We start from the raw sequence: 6,025 nt of genomic DNA, 5'->3' as shown, positions 1-6,025 counted from the left end.
GACAGCAACTTGTCTGTTCCCCTTCCCTGAATTCCCCAGCACTGTTCCCATCCCCCCAATTCCCCAATAAAAATCTTTAAAAAAAAAAAAACTTAGTTAACACTATCTTACCTAAATTAAATAAAATCAAGGCTACTGGAACCAAACCACAACCTTCATCAACTAAAATCTTCTGAACGCTTTCCCTTTAGTTCTTCCCCTTTTCTAGAAACTCCCTTCCTCTAATAGCTATCTTTGTGAGTTATGTTGCCTTTTATATCTAAGCTTGATAATATCTAGAAAAGTAGTACAAATAAAAATCACAGCAGTTAGGGCTGGCCGAGTGGCACATTGGTTAAGAGCTGGCATGGGGATGCCAGCTCTGAGCAGCAGGGCCCCGGTTCGGATCCCACATGGGGGCCAGTGACACTGCCCTCTACAGCTAAGATGCTGAACAACAGCTGGACCTGGAACTGGGCTGCCGTGAGTTGCCGGCAATGGTGTCGGCTGCAGTGAGGCTGGCGGGCAGCTGGCGGGCAGCTGGCGTGCGCTTTCTTGAGCTGCCTTGAGCCGCCGTGAGCAGCCGTCCAATGGCCGGCAAGCGACTGCCTCACCCGGGAAGAGCTCAATGATGGTGCCAACATGGGCCAGTGAAGCAACGTCCTCCACAACTAGACTGAAGAACAAAGTGACAGCAAATTGTCTGTTCCCCTTCCCCGATTCCCCATGCTGTTCTCCTCCCTTAATTCCTCAATAAAATCTTTTTAAAAAAATCACAGCAGTTAATACCCACCTTTACAAAGCCTTCTTAAAACGGCTCCTTTGATAAACAAACAGATGATATATTTAAGAGAAGCCTAACACCTGAGCTAATGAACAAAGAAAACACAAGTCCTTCGGAACTGCAGACCAGGTTAAGGAAGCCTAACCTTAAACAGAAAAGTATAAAATAAAACAAAACTTAGGGTCACCTGGGTCAAGTCCCCCGATGTCTTATTTCCTTTTCCAGAGAAGCGACAACTCCAGGTTCTAGTAAAAACTAGCAGGTTCCATTTTAAAGCAATCAGGGCAAAAGACGCCTAAGCTCCCCACTCTTTTCACTTCATGGTTTTCTCTGGCAGATGGACACGGCTTCTTCCTAGAACAGCTCTTATCATGCCAACCCTCTTATCAAAATTCCTCCGACTCCTCCTCCACCCCCACGCTTACCACCTCACCAGACACACAAACTTGACCCATAACTTTGTAGCCGATTCCCTCTCACTCCCAGTCAATGCCACATTCCGCCTCACCTCTGAATTCTAAACCCCGAGCTCTTGGCTGGAATCTGCTAAGAGTGCCTGCCACTTACCCAGTAACTTCAACATCCAGGAACTGTGCAGGGCACTTTTTACGTACATACACTATTTCATTTGAACTTTCAGCAAACCTATGTAGTCGGTATTATGAAATGAAATAAGCCATGTTAAATTCTTACTAATGTCAAGTATGTGGCAAACACTGAGTTAATCCTGTCATTACTGTCATCACCACAAGGGACTGATGTGTCAGGGAGATGCAGGCACTTGCCCAAGACAATGCAGCTATGAAATGGTGGAGTCAGGATTTAAACTCGGGACACTCTGACTCCATTACAGCAAATCCCCTCCAGTCACCCCCACCCAGCTGCTTCTCCGGCTGCCACACTGATCTTCCCTTTCTCCAGGTCTCGGAACAGACACTCTGGGTACCTAACCATACTTGCTTTTATTGTCAAATTCATGTGCAATCGTCGTGACTGTATCTTGTAGAGATGTGACCTTTTGTGTTCCCTGATATAAGCACCAAGACCATCTCTCATATGGTTTTTGTTCCTTTTCTAACCCTTGAACAGCACCAAAGCTCAGCAAGCCAGCTGAATGAGGAAGTGGCAGCTGAGAACAGAGCTGAGGGATACCGAAGGGGATCTTTGTGGAAAATATCCAACATTCAGAGATCTCAATGCCCGTGTCCTCTTGTGGTGAAGTCCACATACAGTATAGCAGTAAAGAGTAAGGGAGAAAGTTGAGATTGAAATATGAGCTCACCTGAGCTCCCAATGGCAGAGGCCCAGCAGCCATTGCCTTTACCTTCCTTCCTGTGGGGTTCTTCCTACAGGGTGGACAGGAAGAGGCAGAGCTGAGGGGAGGAAAAGAAGCCATGAGAAAGGAGACCTCTGCAACAACAAAAAATAAAATACCTACAGCCAAACCAAATAAGAAGTGTACTGTATCTACATAAAGAAAACTATGATTTTTATTTGTTAAATTTATTTTACTAAGCTTATTTAGATATATGTATAAAGAAAGATGAACAGAGAGAGATGTACCGTATTCCTGGATAGGATGTCACAATATCCTAAATTGTCACTTCTTTGAAATTAATTTATAAATTTACACATTCCCAATCAAATTATACCAAAGTAATATTTTAAAGTTAATTATGGAAAAGATGATTTTTTTAAAGTTAACTGTGTTGCATAGTAACAGCCAAGAAATTTTTGAAAGGTAATAGTAATGAGCAAGAACTTGCCCACCAGATATTATGAAGCTATGATAATCAGAACACAGTGTTTGTTAACTGAATGGCAGAATCACTCATTCACCAGACATACTGTTGACCACCTACTGTGTACCAAGCACCATTCCTATGGGAGGAGGTATAGTACTGCTGCAAACAAAACAGATAAACTCTCTGTCCTCATGGATGTTGCAGTCTAACAGGGAAAAGTCAATGGAACAAATTAAGCCTGCCAACACAAACGGTTCAGAAAAAAATTTATATATAAGAATTCAGGGGCCGGCCGAGTGGCGCGATGCTTAAGAACTGGCTTGGGATGCCAGAGGGCCGCGGTTCGGATCCCACATATGAGGGACAGTGACACTACCCTCCACAGCTAAGATGCTGAACAACAGCTCAACCTGGAGCTGGGCTGCCATGAATCGCTGGCGACTGCGTAAGCTGCAGCCCCTGTGGCAGTGGGTTGCCATGGGCTACCGTATGTAGCCAGCAGCTGCAGTGAGCGGCCGTCCAGAAGCTGGCAACTGATCTGCCTCACCCGGGAAGAGCGCAATGATGGTGCCAACTTGGGCCAGTGAAGCAACATCCTCCACAACTAGACTGAAGAACAAAACGACAGCAACTTGTCTGTTCCCCTTCCCCCAATTCCCCAGCTCTGTTCCCATCCCCCCAATTCCCCAATTAAAAAAAATCTTTAAAAAAAAAGAGAACCCTATTAAAAAAAAAAAAAGAATTCAGGATATGAAAAAAGTGACATTTCACATCAGTGAAGAAAGGATGGATTGTTCACTAACCTGGAACAAGGGCTTACCATTTGGAAAAGAATAAAAATTTGCATAGAAAATGAAACTAAAGTACTAGAAGAAAATGCAGACAACATTTTTGTGATCATAATGGAATTGAAAGCTTAACAACAATGCCACAAACCCAAACATGAAGGGAAGGCTTTCATGTCTGAGCATGTGAAATGTAACATTTCTGCATAGTAAGGAAACACACTTGTGTATCAGATAGAAAATTTATAAACAAAATACAAATTGCATAAAAATATTCATTAGTATTCAAAATGCAAATTTAAACAACCCTATCATTTGCACCTCTCAGAAAGTTAGAGAATAGTAACACACAGGCTTGGTGTGGGTCCATCAGGCACGCTTATATTGCAAATGTTTATTAACTACTACTTTTCTGGAGAGAATAAGACAGGAGGCATCAAAAGCCTTAGAGTAGACCCAGAAATTTCACTTGAAAAGATTTATAGAATGAGACAAGAATGCAAAGATATAAGCAGCCAGGAGGCCTATACTGTTTATAATATTGAAAACAAAACCAAAAAATACCAAGGTGTAAAGACAGGATTAAATATGGCACAGACATACTTTTCCTCATACTCATTAAAATGACAACTTAGCTATTTTTTAAAAATTGGTATAAGTATTGTATTTTTTTAAAAAGTTTATTCTCCATGTTTAGTACTTACACATATAAAAATATTTATAAAAAGTCATGGAGCATAAAAAATAATTAAAAGAAAAAAAAATCATACAGCTTAAGATTTGTGCACTTTAACCCCTCACCAAATGTATTTCATAACTTATTTCTAAAAGCAAATAGAGAAAAGGATACTAATATCCATCTTTGTTTAAGAACAAAGAGTTTCTATGTTCAGACACATACACACAAGCAGATTTTGAGTTTTCAAATGATTGTTTCCTCTTTTGCTCCTCCCAATATTCTAGTTGTACTGTAGTGAACTCTTTTTTTGTACAGAAAAAGATTGCTTAAAAAAAAAGAAAAAGGATTCCCGAAGTAGAAAACCTGCACGGGGGTTGGCCTCCCCATTCTCATGGACATGGGTCAAGACATCGCAAATCACGGAGGGCGCGCACTGAGATGCGGTTTACACAAAGGGCACGTGCTGGAGCCTGGAGCCCCGCAGCTGGTCCAGCATCCCCGGAGAGGGTCCTGGAACAAGTCCGCGGCAGGGAGGAACCCAGGGTCCCTCACTGGCCCCTCGAACCCGGGCCGCCGCGCCACCCCCGCCCTCGTTGCTCCTGGGACAAGTAGTGGAATGACCGTGTCCCGCGACCCTCAGCTCTCCGTGTTCTCCCCAGCTCGGTTCCGGGGGCGAACCTGGAGCAAGCGGCCCGGAGCTGCGCAGGGGTCCGGAGGACGCTGCCCCAGCCCATTGCCGCCGACCTCCCCTCGCGTTGCCGTCCAGGGTTCGTCCTGCTCGGGCCTCCGCCAGGCTCGCACCCACCCGCCCGCTGGGCCCGGCGCGCCCAGCCGCTGCCCCGCACTCACCCTCGCCCAGAGCTAGTCCCGGCAGCCAGTACGGATGCCGCTCTGCCCGCCACCTCCGCCGGAACGCCAGACTACGTTTCCCACAAGGCTGTGGGGCCGCGGCGCGGATGTCGGAGTGCGCAGGCGCAGACCCGAGTAGTGGGCGGGGCGGTTCCAGCCGAGGGTCAGAGGTGGCTCCCAGGAAGGCTCGCTTTGGAGGAGCTGTGGCTTGCCAAGCTGGGGACGGTTTGCGCGGAGGAGACCTTACCCCGGCTACCCTAATGGAGCCCCTGCTTAGATCCTGATTGTGCCTGGTCCGTGGGGAGGGTATAAGGAGCAGACAACCTTGGCTAAGCCTCACTTTCCTCCTCTGAAATAAAGGGAGCCCAGAGAGTCCCTTGCAAAGCTGTCAGAAAAATGAGTAATAATACTGGGTGCAGAGCAGGCATTCCATGAATGGTAATTACTGTACTTCCTCCCCTACCTCAGCGTCAAGCGCTGCTCTAAGCACTTCAAAATTATCACTATAGAATGCAGACACAATCTTCAATTAAATATGTAGCCAGAGTTGTTAGTTTCACCTGCATCTGCTGCTGGAACTTAGAGAAGTAGGTGACATTTGGGGCAGATTGATATGGTAACTTAGATTGTACTATTTGGTTTTCTAAAAATAACTGCTAGTTTCCTCTGCCACTTTCTATTGCGATGACAAAGACAACCCTAGACCAAACTTTAGACAGGTTCCTCTGAGTCCTCTTTTCTACCAGGCCTGGTCCCTGGGCCCTGTTCTTGACGTGGAGCCCAGTTTTAGCAGGAATCCTCCTAAATCAGTTTAGGTAGAAACCCCATTCTTAATATCTGATCATATTCCTAATCCCCTAATCTTGATGTCTAAATCCTTGGCCTACCTTTAGCAAGAATCCTGTTAGGTCAGTTTAGCAGGAGTCTCCAAACTTGCTGTCCACTTTTGGTAATTTTCCATCTGCTGACCTTCTAAAATCTGCTTGTTTGCAGCAAAACCCCAGCTGTCTTTGCTGTATTGCGAGTTGAGTTTGGTTTTACTGAAGCTTCTGTCCCCTATTGCAATAGTACCAAATAAAATATGTTTTACCTCCTTTAACTAGTACCCAACTCTGTTTCTCTTTGAGAACTGTCTGAACTATTTAAAAATATTGAAAAATATGAAAATCTTCACAATTCATTTAATCAAGCTAAGGTAACCCAG

The 6,025-nt window shown here is 44.9% G+C and overlaps 1 protein-coding gene across 1 annotated transcript in view; it reads right to left on the bottom strand.

Moving 5' to 3' along the window:
• ZFP2 (ZFP2 zinc finger protein) overlaps positions 1-4,904 on the bottom strand; it is a 32,315-nt gene extending 27,411 nt beyond the window's left edge. The window contains exons 1-2 of the mRNA XM_019661393.1: positions 4,822-4,904; positions 2,046-2,136 (exon numbers count right to left, since the gene is read on the bottom strand). The gene's annotated coding sequence lies outside the window, so the exon portion shown is untranslated. The remainder of the gene's footprint in view (positions 1-2,045; positions 2,137-4,821) is intronic.
• Positions 4,905-6,025: the final 1,121 nt, after the last annotated feature.

The sequence above is a fragment of the Hipposideros armiger genome, unplaced genomic scaffold (genome assembly GCF_001890085.2).
Source record: "Hipposideros armiger isolate ML-2016 unplaced genomic scaffold, ASM189008v1 scaffold_347, whole genome shotgun sequence".
Classification (NCBI taxonomy): Eukaryota; Metazoa; Chordata; class Mammalia; order Chiroptera; family Hipposideridae; genus Hipposideros; species Hipposideros armiger.
The sequence above is the reverse complement of the archived record's forward strand: the minus strand, read 5'-3'. Positions and strand labels throughout refer to the sequence as shown.